The sequence below is a fragment of the Pezoporus flaviventris genome, unplaced genomic scaffold (genome assembly GCF_033815535.1).
Source record: "Pezoporus flaviventris isolate CSIRO_AGI_PZ_B2104156 unplaced genomic scaffold, CSIRO_AGI_Pfla_v1 ptg000049l, whole genome shotgun sequence".
Lineage (NCBI taxonomy): Eukaryota > Metazoa > Chordata > Aves > Psittaciformes > Psittacidae > Pezoporus > Pezoporus flaviventris.
Window position 1 is genome coordinate 1105596 of NW_026892597.1, and position 17270 is coordinate 1122865.

General features: G+C 41.9%; 1 long non-coding RNA gene across 1 annotated transcript; it reads left to right on the top strand.

Moving 5' to 3' along the window:
• The first annotated feature begins 7348 nt into the window (after positions 1 to 7348).
• LOC133277047 (uncharacterized) lies at positions 7349 to 14736 on the top strand. The gene is made up of 3 exons (XR_009746075.1): positions 7349 to 7480; positions 14382 to 14425; positions 14668 to 14736. It is a non-coding gene; the product is annotated as an uncharacterized LOC133277047 (long non-coding RNA).
• The last annotated feature ends 2534 nt before the right edge of the window (positions 14737 to 17270 follow it).

Consider the following 17270-nt stretch of genomic DNA (forward strand, 5'->3'; position numbering starts at 1 on the left):
GCACAGCTGCAATTATTTCTGATGGAGATCATAAATAAAGAGCGTGCTCCACTCTCTCCTTGCACTTTCACGTTAGCCTCTTGTTTACAAATGTGAAGGAATGGGGTTTCTTGAGAGCTCTGGGAGGTAGGAAACAAGACCCCTACAAAAGAGCCCTTATCCTACGTGATGCCAGCTAGGAAAGGTGTCAGGATGGAGGTTTGTTTCTGGGCAAAGGTAATCACTGCTTCGGGAAACCTCTCAGCTGCACCGGAGGAAAGAGGCTGATGGTGCACGGACATGTGTGGGCAAGCTCCTTGCTGACGGGGGAGAGCTCCATGTGTCGGCACCCGCATCCAACCATCAATCATACTGAGGCCATGTGTACGCAGCAAGCACTCTGCGACCAGACAGAGGAGGCACATGATGCAATGGGCACAGGTGTGCAGCAGACACCAGGGAAAGGCAGCAGGGCTTTGCATACATAAAACGTCTTCCCTCTGAAGTTCTCAAGGCGATTTGCAAGCATTAATTAATTCTCACGACGCCCAAGGATGGTAGGCAAGGCAGTGTCACTGGCAAATTAATTTTATAGGCAGTGTCTTTGATATCACATGCTCATGTGCTCACTGCATAGGATTTTGATGCATTCTATTACTTACCCAACACACCTGCTGCCCTTCAGCTCTTCTATGCAGCATCCTGGATGAATTTATTATTATTTCTATTATTATTACTGCTATTGTTACTGTTACCATTAGCATTATAATGGCGGGTCTGGTGCTATGAAGTAGATACGTACATCGGAAGAGAAAGTCATTGCCCCAAAGAGCTCATAATCTAAGCAGACAGGATCCTCATTCGTGCAAGTCCATGCTCGCACTCCAAGAATGCCTGCTGTAAAATACCTCAGGAAAGTTTGGGCTGGGATTGACAAAGATGGGTCTGTCTGAAGGGGTTTTTTTTTGCACTGCTCTGAATTTAATGTCTTCATGTTACAGGGTGACTGGACATGAAGATATTCTCACCTAAAGATCTCCTGGGCTGAGACAGTGAGTTGCAGCCACCTGAGAGCCTTGTGCATTGATGCTGGGTTGACATCAATCTAAAGTGGTACTCATTCAGATTATTGAAGATATACAGAGACTTTTGTCAATAAGCAGCATTCTCATAGAAAATTATCAAAATTTAGTTTAAGTTTTGTTTTTTTTCTTTTTCAATTTCAGAGTGACTGAATTTCTTAAATTGAAGAAAGAGTGGAAAATGATGTGGGTAATGTTTTCTTAATAATGGAAACTAGCAGGAAATAGAAGTTTGTTAGCCAGATCTATCTGACATTTGCTGGACTTGGGAACAGGCATATTGCTAATTGAATCTTACCAGTGGAGTGACTTCGGGCATTTAATGGCATGTTTCAAAACTTGTTTCTTCTATTTCTTCTTTCCTACTCTCTTGTCTTCCTGGTTTTGTGGTTTTTTTTTTGTTGTCTGTAGTTTTGGGTTTTTGTTTTGTTTATTTTTTTGTTTTTTTTTGTTTGGTTGGGGTTTTCTGTGTTCTTTTGGGGTTATTTTTATTGGTTTCTTGTTTTTTTTGCCTTTGTTTTTGTTTTGCTTGGGGTTTTTCTTCCCCTTTCTTTATTTTCATCCACTCCCCAGTCAGGTGAGATCCAGGTTGCTTCCTTCAGCTGGCCTAAGGCATGCATAAAAAATCAGCCACTTTCATTCCACAGGATATCTAACCTCTTCATAGGTACTGATATATCAGTGCTTTCTTATGTGTAACATAAATATTTATCTACCAGATAACAGAATGCGAGTGCCGTGGTTCACAGCATTGCAGAGCTGACCTTCAGTTTAGAATTCGTATGTTTCTTCAGTAATTTATGCTATAGGTTAACCTTAGACTTTGTCTTTTCTATCTGTGCCCTGAGGAAAAACAAGTAGTCCAATGCCAGTTCCAAGCAATCTGGATTCTGAGTCACATCTCTTGGGACTGGTATGTTCTGTTTCTTGAGCCTTGGACTTTAGAGAAGAGACTTAGTAGCATCATATCTATGGGGATATTTCACCAATTCTTCATATGATATTCTGCAATCTGGTGGAATGTTGATGTTGGCATGGCTTTGCTTGGGCCAGGTCCTTGAATTACAGGCCTGAATGTTGAGAACCTGTATTTTTTTCTGTCATTGCAGATAGGCAGATGGTTTGTGCGGATCACAAATAACGCAGGTGTGAGTATGCTCCCTTGTGGTAAGCCATTTTGTTGTCACATCATTTACTCCATTTCTGTCAAAGTTCATCATGAAATCTTTTGTTTTCTAATAAAGATTGTATCAGTCACACTCAGGGATCTTTCAGTATGATAAGCATTTTGGCAAGGCGTCCCATTAGCTGAGGCAAGAAAAGGAAGCAGAGATGTTACTTTTTCTCACCAATAATGTTGTTGTGAATACCCACCAAACTCTGGAAGAGGCAGGTTCAGTTCCCTCTTCTGCTTAAGGGGATTTGAACTTGTCTCTCCACTTCCCTGACTGCTCTAACCACTAGGTTAAAGAATATTCTAGGGCAGGGCTTTCTCAGTTCCTCATATTGAAACCATTTCACTTTGCATAGGTTAATTAAATATTCATGGGAACAGGAAGATGGCAAGCCTATGCAAATGACTCTGTACCTTAGTGGTATAGTCTTTCATTTGGGAGCAGAAGCCTGGCTTCCATTATCCACATCAATGAATACTTAAATGAAAAATACAGAAACATTACCAGAAGCTGGTACAGGAACTGAGGACTTCCCCTTCCAGGTGAGCGCACTAACCACTAAACTAGAAAGTCACTCTCCCCATGACACAGGAAATAATGAAATATGGCATACAAATAAAACTGCTCCAACAAGAGAACTTCAGACAGGTCTGTCTTGAAACCTTGCACTGTGAATATTCACCCATAACTTAAGACTTGTGTTCAAGTTCCTTGAGAAGAAAGCTATGAGTTTTAATTACCAAGGTGTGTGCTGTCCATCCTTAGTAAAAGAAGGGCATTGCCACTATTTCTTCCTCTTGCTTGCCTGCTTAATTTTTTATGCTTCTTTAGATGATCAAAGAGTTATTGTGTTGATGAATGGTGTATTTGTTCTGTACAGTGTTTGTTCTGTACAATATTTGAATGTTGCCTTTTTTGGCTGAGTTAGATGGATGGCTTATTGCTTTCTGCCTTTGCTTCATAATAGTAACTTTCCCACCACTGACAGATTGTGCTACTGAAAGGAAATGTATGTTGTTGCTAACTTCATTGTATAGGGCCTTTGTCCAGGATAAAGGATAAGGAGGTAGGTAAGATATGTTCTTGATCTTATGTCTTTCTGGCCTCTAAACATGATGTAGCTGTGTCTCACACCCACCAGAGAAGAGCAGGTACACACTGGTGTTGTTATCTCTGTAAAAGTGGTAAAGACCAGCATGTGGGCTCACCTATTGCCTTTTGGCCAATGACTTTCCCACTAATTTTCAAGAAACCTCACTACCAATCCTTGTGAGACTGCTTGGGCAGATATGCTTAGGGAAATCCACTAGGTAGATCTCACAGATAAAGTGGAAGGAGGAACATTTAGTGTAGATTTACTGGGTTTAGGTTTCAAGGTTTTGGTAGTAGGGGGACTGCAGGGGAGGCTTCCATGAGGACACCAGAAGCTGCCCCCATGTTGGACAGAGCCAGTTCCTGCTGGTGGCTGAGCCCAGCATCTTTGCAATAACATATTTAAGGAAGGGTAAAAATATGCTTTATGGGAGGTGGGAGAAAAAAAGGGAAAAAATATGAGAAAGACACTCAGCAGACACCAAGGTCAGTGAAGAAGGAGGAGGGGAGGTGCTCCAAGTGCCAAAATAGAGGTTCCCCTTATAACCCATTGAGGAGACACAGGTTGTGCCCTTGCAGCCCATGGAGGTTATAGCAGTGGAGCAGATATCCATCTGCAGCCCATTGAGGACCCCATGCAGGTGGATGTGTCCTGGAGAAAGGTGAAGCCTATGGAGAACCCATGCTGGAGAAAGCAACTGTCAGGACCTACAGCCCAAGGAAAGGAGCCCAGGAATAAGTTTTCAAGTAAATTTCTGTGGGATCTGCACATGAGCAGTCCATTCCTGAAGGACTATACCCTGTGAAAAGGATCCATGCTGGAGCAGTCTGTGAAGATCTACAGCCCATGAGGAGGGCTCACACTGGAGAAGTTCATGAAGGAATGTACATCAGGGGATACCATACCCCATTTTGCTTCCCCCTGTGCCACTTTGAGGGGGGACATCATAGAAGAGTTGTGGGAATGAAGTTGAACCTGGAAAGAAAGGGGGCAGGTGGTTGTAGTTCTGTTCTTCTTTCTCATTATCCTACTCTGATTAATTAGAAATAAATTCAAATAATTTCACTAAGTCGAATCTGTTTTGTCCATGACTATAACTGCTAAGTGATGTCCTTGCCCTTACCCTGTCTCCAGTTTTTCACTCTATTTTCTCTCCTTGTCCTGTTGAGAAAGGAGAGTGACAGAGCAGCTTGGTGATCACTCAGCAGCCAACCAAGGTCAACCCATCAGAACGGGGTTTGTCTCATCGCACTTGAAATATCTACAACAGAGCTGGCCTCATCTGAGATAATCACCTGGGCTTCCCTGGCAGTCAATGGAGAGAAACAAGACTTTCTAGGCAGCAGTTCATCTCATCCTAATGTAAACATAAATACAAAGCAGATGAAACTTATCTTTTAAGTGCTTCTTGCTCTGTTGGCTGTTTAAGGAAGCCTAGAGCATCAAGCTCAGATGTAGGTTTCTATACCATAGCTGTCAAGAATTAAGTGAGATGGCTTCTTCTCCTCCTGTGTTTTACTATTTCATTGAGATCTATTTGTGGTCTGTGGTTCTGATTGCCCTGAAGACATGAGATGATTCTGCATAGACCCAGTGGCAGAAAAGTTTTGCAGAAGTAAAATACCAGTTGCATCCATGGGAGACAATTCAGAGCAGCTGAGAGTCCCGACCTAATAGAAGAAGGCAACACTGTTGATGGATCTCAAAGGAACCCAGGACTTGAACCTCATTTCAAAAAGCAGCAGTTAGTGTCCTGCATACCTGTACAGCTTGGGGGCTAAGTTGTTTCAGAAACATCAGTGTTCAAGAAGAGAGAACTTCAAGGGAAACAAGTGTCTTACCCATTTTTATATAACTTTTCTTATTTTAATCAATATCAGATTTATTTAATTAAAATAAAATAGCCTTACATTTGGCTCTAATTCCTATTTTTTTTTCTCAGACAGTAGATCATACTTCTGCATTTTCATCAAGGCATGAAGAATCAGGATGTACATGAGCAAGCTGATAATACCATTTCATCCAGCAACATGACGGTGCTTCCTAAAGGCATGATGTATCATTTCAGATGTGGCAAAGCTGAGTCACTGGCACTCTGAAGTGACTAATCTTAAGCTTTAATTCCATTATATGTCATTGTAAAGTTTGACAGGTTTGATACGTTCATTTCAATATTCCACTATACTTTCTGTTCCCACAGTGAATCTACTCACTGGGAAGACAAACTGTGGAAAAAACCCAACCCAACACTTGAAAAGCTAGCTAATTTGCCTTTAAATTTGTCTATGGACCAAATTCTGCCCTCATCAATGGGATGCAACTTCCATTGACTTTACCATTCATATATCCAAAGGCAAAATCTGTTCCTATCTATCAATCTACCTACTATTTTATCTACTATCTGTCTGCTTAACTCTATTAATTAGTTAATGTTTGTAAAACACTCAAAAGATGTAAAGCCCTATAGAAATGCTAAGTATTATAATTATTGTTATCTGACTGCTGTATCTCTTTACCTATCTAGCTATCTACCTTCTCTATCTATTATAATAACAATAATACTTAACACTTATATAGTGTTCTTAATCTTCAAAGTACTTTACAAACATTAACTAATTAATCTAATCTAGTTATCTTGCAAACAACTCCTTTAACAAACCAGTGGTTGTTTCTGTAAAATAAAATTCTTTGCGAAATAGAAAAATTGTATTTTGGGGGGGTTATTTTGTTCAGGTTTGACTATGATAAGGCAATAAATATGTATAAAAGCAAAGGAAGAAGGTGGATGAGAAAAGCTCCATCACTAGAAAACATTGAGCTTGCAACAGACTCTAACATGTCATAAGCAGCTACAGACCATGAAGAGATTGCCTGAACAACTTATTACTGAATTATACGATGTCTTAGTTTTGATATATAGAATTCCTGCTACATAATGTGTTTTTTTTTCCACTTGTTATTTATAAAGAGCCATGAAACCAGTTTCTTCTTCTGGATTAGTCTCTAACCAGAAGCAAGGGCAAGGCTGCCAAATGGAACAGCTCAAGTTGGGCTCTCAAGTCCCAGATTTGCAAAAGTATGTAGACAAGTTGTTTTTCTCCTTACAGAAACTGGTGACAGCGACCCAGAATTTTCAAAGTGTTCAGAAGGTGCAGTGGGGCCAAGGGGTCCGAAAACATTGAGACCAGGTTCCTTTGAAAACAAATGCACCTCCAAATACCTCCGTGGATCTTCACCTTGACTCACATTGCTGTTGGATAAAGGCAGTGATCACTGTGCGTATTCACAGCATCCTGGAGGCGTACAGTAAGGTCAAAAAGCATGTGCAGGCTTTTTTGGTGCTGACATATAGGTTTAGACCTTTGTGCTTCTGAACAAATGAAGGCCACACACTCAGATCAAGCACTGCTTGACAATTGTCCTCACTGCTGAATTGCCACCTAATTGCCTGACTTGGTTTTAGAGCTTACTCAAGAAGAATCTTCTACAGAGAGGGGTAAGGAAGCTTGCCTGTACCTTTTGGCATTGGGAATACAAATCAGTCCTGCCCTGGCACACATAAGAAACAAGGCACAGCCGTAGTGAAGGACGAGCCAAGCCTCATGTGGCTTACAATAGCACAAGAGAGCAGAAAATGAAACAAAAACAAAGAGAAAAAAAAGGATTGTTTTCCATTTGATGAAAGAGTGAGGGTTTGCTCTTTTTTTCCTGTTTGGGTTTTTTTTTCTTCTTTTTCTCTTGTGGTATCTTTCTATCTGTCCTATTTATTTATCTACATCAACAAAATGTAGATTAGTAAGAGCTAACCTAAAAATGAGTTAAGATTCTCCACTGAGCTCTTCCAACACAGTTTGGCAAACAGCAGAACTGTGACCACTCTTGGGCAGAGGCTGCATTAGTTCTGCCCAAAAAAATCATTGTTTGGCAATTTCCCAAGATCTCTTCCTCCAGCAGCTACGTTAACATAAAACATGCCCCCTCCAACTAAAAAAATCATTAACTTGCATATTTCTTTCTCAGGCCGTCTTACAGCCACAGATGAATCTTGCCAGGTACCAGTCTGAAGCACCAATATGTCCCCCGTGCCACTGCAAGAAGTTTCTGAAGTTTCCTTTTGTGCAAATAGCTGTCATCGTGCAACAGTTATGTTTGTAAATGAGAAATGAAACAAAACAGAAAGTGTCATTAGAGGAGACGACACCGGTCTGGATTCATATTGCACATCAATCACTTTGTCATGCAGACAAGAATGGCATATTGAGTCAGAGCAATTACAGGCAAATCAGGCTTCCAATGCAATCAATGCAATAAGCAGTTGTTTTTCTGTTACAAATTCACAGAAGATGATCTGAATGTGGTTCTTGTCAGTCAGGCAATGACAGCCAGCTAGGCTGCAATTCAGGGGATAGGGGCTCAGCTACACACTCCCTGATTAACCTTGTACACAAGACCTAACCTAACCCCTGCCTTCATATCTTATTTTTTCCCTAGCGATGCACTGCATAAATACAGTGTTTTGATGGTTTTAAATGTTACGCCCAGCCGGGTTTGAGAAATTAAAGTGCTTAGTTAAAGCTATGGCTGCAAAGGAGAAACATGTATGCGGTTAGCATCTGACAATGAGGGATACATTGAGATACGAGGTATACAGAAACCTAAAATTAAGGGTTGATGTTGGAAAAAAACCTGGGTCAGGAATCTGGGATACTTTGCCTAGAAAGAGTGAAGATACCATTTGAGGCTGACATAGAAGGAAGACTTTGGATTCTGTTTAGGGCAGCAGTTAAAGAACTATAAATCCTTTGATTTTGGACAGGGTAGATGGGGTTCACCCGTCTCTCCTTGACCCCTGTGTTCACTGTGGAGTGTCTGAACATCAGGCCCTGTGCAAATACGACTGCAGCTCCTCTTTCTCCCACTTCCCCTTTCTCTCTCCTTCCCCCAAAGGTTCCTGAAACTCTTCTTCCCTTTCTCTCAACAAACAAAACCCCATGTACAGAAAGCCAAACCTTACGGTTTGTTTGAATTCAAGGCACTTTGCAGAGCAACTGTTACTTATACGCTCTCCTTGGTGACGCAGAGGAAGACAGAACATGTTTTTAATTGCCAAGCCAAATGGTTATGCATAGGTCCTGTCATGCTTGTGTGAACTTGTTCCTCCCCAGCCCTCCCTCTCCTCCCCACTGAGACAACCTTGCCAAAACTCTGTTTGAGAGTGGTCACAGGGAAAACACGAAGCCTTGCAGGGATTTTGGGGAGTAGACGTCAATCTGTCAGAGGTGTCACCAGAACTGGATATATCTGCTGATCTGTTACCACTTGCTAATTATGGATTCGGCAGCTAATTGTCATAAATCTCCCTAAGAGATGTGGAATGAGACAGGGCTTTCAAAACGTCATGGCCTGGATAGGTTTGCACTCGGTGAGTTGTGAAGCAGAAATGATCATCCCCATGCCAGGGTTCTGCTGCTGTGTGATGCCCCAGTGAATAACTGTATTGTTACAAGTGCCAGTTTGCTCCGAGCAGCATTTCTGACATTCTTTTGCAGACATGGTGACTAGAACAAACTGAATCATTGAGGAGTTTCTTTAATAAGCCCAGAGATGCTGGTAGTCACAGCCAGGCAGATGTTTTACAGGATGAAATCTTGCACCCCTCATCAGGCTGACTTCCTGGTCCACCCTTCAGAAAGCAAAACTCTGCCAAGCAGCCATTCAGTCTCATGCATTCACCGTGCAAACCCACAAATCAGGCACTACCTCAGTGGGGATCCAGATTGCTGCTAAAGATGGTCTTAAGGGTTAACACTCTTCAGATGTGATTCAGCCCGTTAGGAGTTTGGAGTTGGAAAGAAAAAGGTTTAGTAATTTTCACGTGGCTTTAGGTACCCTATTCAGTTATATCCAATTACCTACCACCTTACACTAGCTGGTTTAAACCTTTCCATGCATCTTGAAAGCTACAGTTCAGGGTGGAAAGGGTAAAGCCAAGTCTTCAGCATCTCAAAGGCATCTAATTTTCTTAAATGCTGAGCACCTTCTCAGGAAATCAAGTCCCTTCAGGGTATCTGCAGTTGAACATCCAAAAATAACTACTTGAAACTTTCTGTGGCTCTGAGGATCACAGGCTTTGCACTCATGTGAACAAGTCTTCAGGTAATGGATAGCTCCTGTAAAAAATCAGAGCAAAATCTGTGCTGTTAATAGTATGACTTGTCATTTAGAGTGAATGTAGTTAAGGTTGCATGCAGAAGAAATGCCTCTCTTAACAACTTACTCATGGGTTTCAGAAATTCTGTTCTGCTTTTATTTCCCTAGTTCTTTTCCTGTTTTCAGCCAGTTTCTGTAATGTTTTCATCTAGTCCAAGTTTTTATCTTAAACCAAGATTACCAACCACTTTTGGAAATATAAACCACTATCTGTCACGTATTCCATTAATATCTGCCAAATTTCCCAGGTAGAAAGACACAACAATCTATTTTAAGGTCATTTTTCAGTAAAGCTGGCTGAAAACTCCACAGTGGAATGTTTATTTGTTTTCCCAGTTGAAAAAGCTGATTCATAGTAATTCAAACATTTTTGCTGGGATGGATCAGGTTTTGATTCAGGTGTGACAAACTCCAAGCAGAGTATAATTAACCTCTAATGATGAGATTTCCACTGGAAACTAGACTTGCAAGATGCTGTGGTCCGAAGGGAACCAGCTCCTGGGAAGCACATCAGCACATCAGGACTGCTGCCGGCAGGGAATCAGGAACCTGAAAATGTTAAAACATTTTTGGTCAAAAGTTGTGATGTTTCCTGCTGGGTGGGAAAGGAGACAGAAAGAGGCCAGAACACCATTAGTCATTTCTTCCCTGAGCTTCCGTGCCTGCCTGCCTAGCTGTCCAAGAAGTCAGGATCGATTGCTTTGTCAGGATAAACATGGGGAGTTTATTTTAAATTAAGCAGAAATTTAATATGAAAATGTTGAAAACTTCTCTGCAAAGAATGATTCCCCTTTACAAAGTTCCAGTGCTCTTAACAAGCCATGCCCATTAGTGTTCAAGTCCATTAACTGTTCACTCAAAAATGTGTTTAGCCCTCTACCAGAAATGTAACATTACTTTTTGGGGAGAGAATTTGTTCTGTGCATCACTAAGCCCACATAGGCAAAGTTCTTTCTGACTGAATTCTGCAACCCACATCTTTATTTCTAAAGGCAAAAGGTTTTGTGTACTCAAAGCAACCATTGTTTTCTGCAGAAGGCAGAGATGCACGTCAACAGAAACCAAACAACTAAATGAACCAACACAAAAATTATTCCCCACAAATCCAAACTTGCTTAAAAAAAAAAGGTAATTGAAGACAATAATTAGTTCCAAAATGTCTGTTTTGAAATTTCTGCCACTGTGATTTTAGGAAAAAACTTGAAAAGGACCTGAAATATTTTCTTTGCTTGAGAATGAGATAATTTTTAGTTCTAATTTTGCCAAAAACCTCATAGGAAATGCTTTGAGGTTGACTTAAGGCAAGTCAGCTGTCCTCAGCCATACCTCCCCTTGCTTTATGGCAGTGCATGCAGTCTGTGCCAGCCCTGGAACATCAGCCTCTCCAATAGAATTGATGCAGAATGTCTAATAGACTGGATTGCCAGTCCATTTCCACAACGGGGTGAGTCTTATGTAAAAGGGTTATAAGTAGTCTCAGAATCTGGACTAAACTATGAGCAAAATGACTTTAATTGGAGCATTAATCCTTCATTTAGTGCTCAACTGCTGCCTGAGCTAGGAAAAGACCAGGAAATGCAATGTGGCCCAAAGACCTTAAATCTGTTGCTTTATTCTCCTTGTTGCTCTGGGGAGGTCAAGTAAATAACACCAAACCATTACTTGACGCAGGTGGTTTCCTTCCAGCACAGTCATGTCCCTTCTCCCACTGGAGAGACGCTTCCTAGATGTGAGCGTGTGCTTTGTGTGAGAGCACGTGCAGGTGGCTGTATGCTCATGTAAATCACATCTCCTACTTGCTGACAAGTCCTGGTCCCTCTGGAGTTGGCTGGGTCCCAGCTGTACTCCAGCAAGCAAACACACATCCTAAAGACCAGCACCGGGTCTTGTAGTTTCCATCTCAGGCAATCCTTTCCCTTCTTCTACCCAGATCCAAACTCAGCCTCTGTCACTGATGACAAATGCAGCAGCCAGAGTGAGAATAGTGTTTGGCTTAATGGTGTTTTAACACTTTGCAGATTGCTGTCCTAGGTGATTATAGAGTCTTCCGCATTTGTTTGGCTGGAAATATGGAAAATTAATTAGTAGCAGAAGGGTATAACTTTGCCAGCCATTAACTGAATTATAAGTAAGTGTTTTCTTTGTCTGGCAATATCTTACCTTGTCCTTGTGCCAAAAATATCTCATAACCTGGTATTATATTCTCTGAAGACAACCTTTTCAATGACTTTATGTGTGAGATAATGTAATACCAGTAGGAGAGGATTATTTTTTCTTCTTTTTTTTTTTTGTGCTGATGAAAGGGGACGTAGCTACATTTCTGAAGGTCAAGTGTTTGGAACCAAAAGCTGTTTGCTTATCCAAATTTTGTTTGAACTGCGAGTGAAAACCAAAAACATCACAGCTAATGTGAGAAAAAGAGAGAGAAAAGAAGAAAGGGGGAAACTTTTCTAAGTCTAAATGCTGTTGCTTACTCATTTTCTGATACGAAGCATGATTTGTTGTAGATTTTTTTGGAAGAAGAGAGAACCAGATTTAAGAAGAGAGAACCAGATTTAACATTCAGTCTTTGTTTTGTAATAGGCAGTATTACAGCTGATACACCTTCCATCTGCATATTTGCTCTAGTACAAAGGTTGACGTAGTTTGATAGGTGTTTCAGTTAGAAAAAAAAAGGGGGGGGAAAGGGAAAATAGAGAAAAAAAAAGTGAAAGAAAAGAGAAATAACTCATCTGTTGCTCTAGGCATGTTTTTAGAAAGCCGTTATAAAACAGACAACTCCTAATTTGCCTGCTGTCCATTAATCAACATAGCTGCGATGAGGGATAAAGCATGTTATCATTCCTCCACTTGGGCCTTCATGGTTTTTCAAAGCTTCTCCTTTCCATTACTCTGCTCTGGATAGTGGTTGTGAGCTGAGGATGTCTTCTGTTGACCAGCCCTTTCCTCCAGACCAGTTATTATCCGGCTGACAGGTGTGCAGCTGCTCATTCTTCTGGCCATAAAGGTACAAAATGTGACTCATGGGAACAGGAGATGCATTTTTGGTGTGGTCAAACATGGGCCAGGTGATGCATTTGGTGCATGATGGATGCCTTGTCCATTGGCTCATATAAGTAGGGAATGGTCTGAGAGGATTGCCTGAACACCTCTTATTGCCTTGCGTGCAGAGGCACACACCATTCAGCAGGCTTTCTGCTGCAAGTCGCCCACGAGTACCTGCCTGTTTTCAAAATTAATCAGTGTTGACTTGGAAGCACTTTCATCTGCATAAACTTTCTTTCCCCCACCCCCTTTCTCTTCCTCATGCTGAGACAAGCTACCATGAATGCTACAAGAACAGTGGAGGTGCTGTCTAGACACCCAGAGCATCTCAGCTGCTGCTGCGAGCATGAGACTTCCCATGCAAAAAAAGGCATCCACACACGAGGCTGCTGGCAGGCTCATCTCCTACTCTCTTGGCCCAATCTCCAGCCACAAAAGCCATGTCTAGTCAGTTGGATGTGCTTTCAAATGTCAATGGTTGGACTGATTAGCAAATACAAGAAATGATCCTGATTGTGGTGAAACCCTAAACTGTCAAAGGGAGAATTTGTGAAGTGCTTAAACAAGAGGTCTGTGTAGAGTTTGCCTATATTTTTTTGCCTAGCAACACAAACGGATCTGAAATCTTTGCTGCTAGTGGGGATTGAAGGTCTCAGGGATCACAGAAGTGCTGGTTGAAGGGGATGGCTTGAGGTCTGCAGCCCAACCTCTAGCCTGAAGAAGGCCCATTTCTAACATCAAAGCAGGCCAACTGTGGGCTTGAAAGCCCCAAGGATGGAGATTGCAGAGCCTCTCTGGGTGGCCCAGTTTAGTGTGGGGCTGCTTTCCTAGAGAAGCTCTTCCCTGTGACCAACCTGGACCTCCCAGGTCACAGCCTGTGGACGTGGCTCCCTGCTTTGACACCTAACACTAACAAAATGAGATGGGCTCTTTGCAACTCTCCATCACATATTTGTGCGCTGATTAATAAATAGATCAGTTCTTCCTCTTTGACAGTTTAGATAAACCTCCTACAAGCCCTCCTTGTAAGCTAAGTGATAGAGGCACCTAAATATCTTGCTAGCTTTCTGATGAGTCCTGTTCAGCTTTTCAACATCTTTCTTGAACTGGATGCAGTATTTCAAGTGCAGCCTCTGTACTGCTGCACAGAGGGGGATAGTGATTTCCATAATCTGCTGGTCAGTCACTCCTCCAAATGTAACCCAGCAAAAAGTAAGTTATATTCGTTGTTGTCTCACATTCAATTTGATATCCACTGTTATTCAGCCTGTCCCTACCTTTACTGGTCCATAAGGTTATTCACCCAAGGCGAAGAAACTGCCACTGTCTTTTCTATACTTCATAAGGTCTCTGCAGCCCCAATCTTTAAGTTTCTAAAAACCTGCCTGACTTGAAGATCTACTGTTCAAGTTACCAGCTAGTTGTAATATGCTTGCTACCATATGACAAATGGATGTTGAGCTAATTATGACCACCAATTTTCAACTTGTATAGCATTTTAGTCCTTCTTCAGCATCCTAATGATAATCACAGAATCATAGAATAGTTTGAGTTGAAAGGGACCTTCAAAGATCATCTACTTCAATCCCCATGCAATGAGCAGGGACATCTTCAATTATGCTGTAGGTGACAAAATCCTTATTGTATTTAAGATATGTCATACCTGCTGCTCTTCCTTTGTTGTTGTAGCCAGTCATTTAATTACAGAAGTTAGTCAGGTTAGTTAACCATGATTTGCCCTAGACACATCTGTGTAGACTGTTACTGATTGCTTCTTGTCTTTCAGTACATTGGAAGTGGATGCCAAGAGGATGAGCCCCCAGACCTTTCCAGAGCCTGAGGTGAGACTGGCTAACCTATAAGTTCCCTGCTCCTCCCAGTCTTAAAGACAGGCATAATGTAAGCATTTTCCATCATCAAGAATTTGCTGTCTCTAATTGACATGATAGAGAACTTTCAGCCATGTCAGATGGCGTTTGCAGCACCTTCAGGAGAGTTCCATATGACCCTAGTGTTTGAGCATATCCAGTTTATCTCAGTTTTCCCTTATTTCTTGCTCTCTCACTATCCCTCTCCTCCCCAGATCATGCTGCTAGGAGTCAGAGGTCTGGGAACCAGGCTCAGTTTGTCAAGACTGAGGCCAAAAAGTCATAACAACAAGGTTATCGATAAATGCACGTTTCCTCCGACTTTCCAGTTGCATGCTTGTGGAATCACTTCTTGGTTATGTGGTTTTAGCTTCAGCTGGGTTTTGGTTTTCCTGATATGCTCCAGGCTCTGAAGGATTAAATCCATTCTGGTTCAAGGGAGAGCACAGGAAGACATGGGATTCTGCACGTGGATCAGTGCTCTTGCTGCTCATCCTGAAGACACATGAAGACCTGCCACTTCCCATGCACCTTTAAACTTTACACGGAGCTTTTTCAAGAGGTTTGATTTATGGTTGATGTGTGAAGCCATGCAGTTCCTTCCCCTCTCTGTGTTCTGCGTGTTAGAAAGCCACCTCCCCTCGGTATGGTACTATGGTTGAGGGGGAAGTGGGCTTTCAAACCTGCTTTTGTGCAAGGCACAAAGGAAAAGGGGTGGCTTGTAAGCAGCAGCCAAATGAGAGGAGGCTCTCTCCTCTCTTCAAAGGGCTTCCTTTTCCCCTTCTCTCTCTATTGTGAGTTCTTTAAAAAGACCACCCTTCCCTTTTGCAGGGGGAAAACATCAAAGGGAATGGTGTGGTGGGGTGTTTCCTTGTGAGCACTGACTTACCTTACCTAGGTGAGGAGTTCACAGGAGGTTCTCTCTTGTGAAGCATGTTCTGGCTGCCTGGTTTTGAATGCTGGGAGAATGTTCTTGCATCTTCAGGCAAGCAGCTTTGCTGCAAAGCCAAATCTCTTCTCCCTCCCACTTTCTGCTTATACAATTACATATTTTATTATTTTATTTATTTGATTTCATTTATTTATATTTTATTTATATTTGATTTTATTCTATCTTTATTTTATTTTATTTTGGCCTTGAGACCTTGAGGGTTTCGTGATTATTTTTTGTATGGAGGATAGTCACAAAAGCTGAAATGCAACAGAAAAATAAAGATTCTGATAAGAAGTTGATCATAAAAAAATCACTCTTCTATTTAGTATGGTACATTTACACAGGAGAATGTGAAACTATCCTATCCCAGGATATAGGGAGGAGATAAGTTTGCTCATGCTTGTTGCAGCATAAACATTTGGTTGTTTTACTGGCTGATAACCTTAGAAAGAACAGTCAACAAGCAAACAGCTGTATCAAATTCATCTCGAGGGAGATGGAGTTTAAGTTTAAAGCCACCAGAATAGCTCCAAAGCCCTCCATTTCCTCCTGATTTAGGGCAAACTTGGTGGCGATTAAAACAAAACTGAGCTGTAGGCCAAGAAATTTGTTCTCTTTTTTCCCCGCTGCTTATGTGATTTTATCCTTAAGGGTAGAGCTGGTGTCCACAAAATCAGTGGCCTAACCCCTGTCTGTAGTAAAAGGCAATGAAGAAAGACACTTTCAGCCATGAAAGTTTCATTCCACAACATCTTTTAACACTTCTCTGGTATATTGTGTGTATATGTATATATATTGTATATATACATATATAAAAATATATATATAAAGGTTTTTTCTTTATTGTAAAGACATAAAATGGGTAAAAATTCATTTTACCTATAAACCCATTAAGAACATGTCTGCGTGCCTCACCTTGAAGCAAGTTCTTACACCCTATTTCCTTCCCCATGCTTTTTTGGAGGGTCCCAGCCCCACTGCAAGTATCATTCATCTCTTTATGAAGCCACTGCCCAGGCGCTGCAGCATGCTGGAAGGCAAATTCAGGCTGCTTTTGAAGGTGGCAGAGTTTTGAGGGTGGGAAGATGAGGGTGGGAACCATCTGGGAGCTGCTGGTTTGAACTGTGAGATTTACCAGAAACACCCAGGATATCAGCTCAAAAGCCCAGAGCAGCCAAATGGGGCTGTTTGTTGCCTCAAAACCACACGTCGCTGAGTCTCAGTACTATAGCCATGTCTGGAATTCAGGTATCTAGACCTAAAAAAGGAGAAAGATTTCCCCTTCACCTCCCCCCTACAAACCACAATATATTTCTTATTCACATCCACAATCTCCATCCAAAATGCCTCTGCCTAGAGCCCAGAGGTGTGTTTCAAGCTAAATCCCAGCTGTGACTCAGAGTCTTATAGCAGAGTGCATGCGAATACTCTTCATCGCGCTGGGAGCCAGTTGTGCAATAGCAGGGGGAGAAAGGCTAAGAACAAATCCTCTCTGTTCAAGCGGCAAGGATGAGTCTTACCAGTCCACCAGTGAAAAGAGCAGAGGAAATCCTTTGCTAAGTGCGAAGGATCTGATTTTGAACCCACGTAGTGGAGGCTGGCCAGAGCTTGTGTGCATCTCTGGAAGCTGGAGGTGCTGAGTAGAGGAGCGGGGTTTTTGCTCTTGTCAGCACTTTGGTCTGTGTGTGGTTTCCCCATTGCCGTCAGCTCCAGGCGCTTTGGAAATCCTATTCCTGCTGCAAGGCAGAGTGGGAAGGGCTGACAAGGTGGGTTAAAATATTGAGTAATGAGGATAATTAATCAAGGGTCTTGTGCAGAATTTCGACTGGGTTTTCTTTTGTCTCAGGGCAAGGAGCAGCCTCCAGCAGGCCTCCGGCTGCAGTG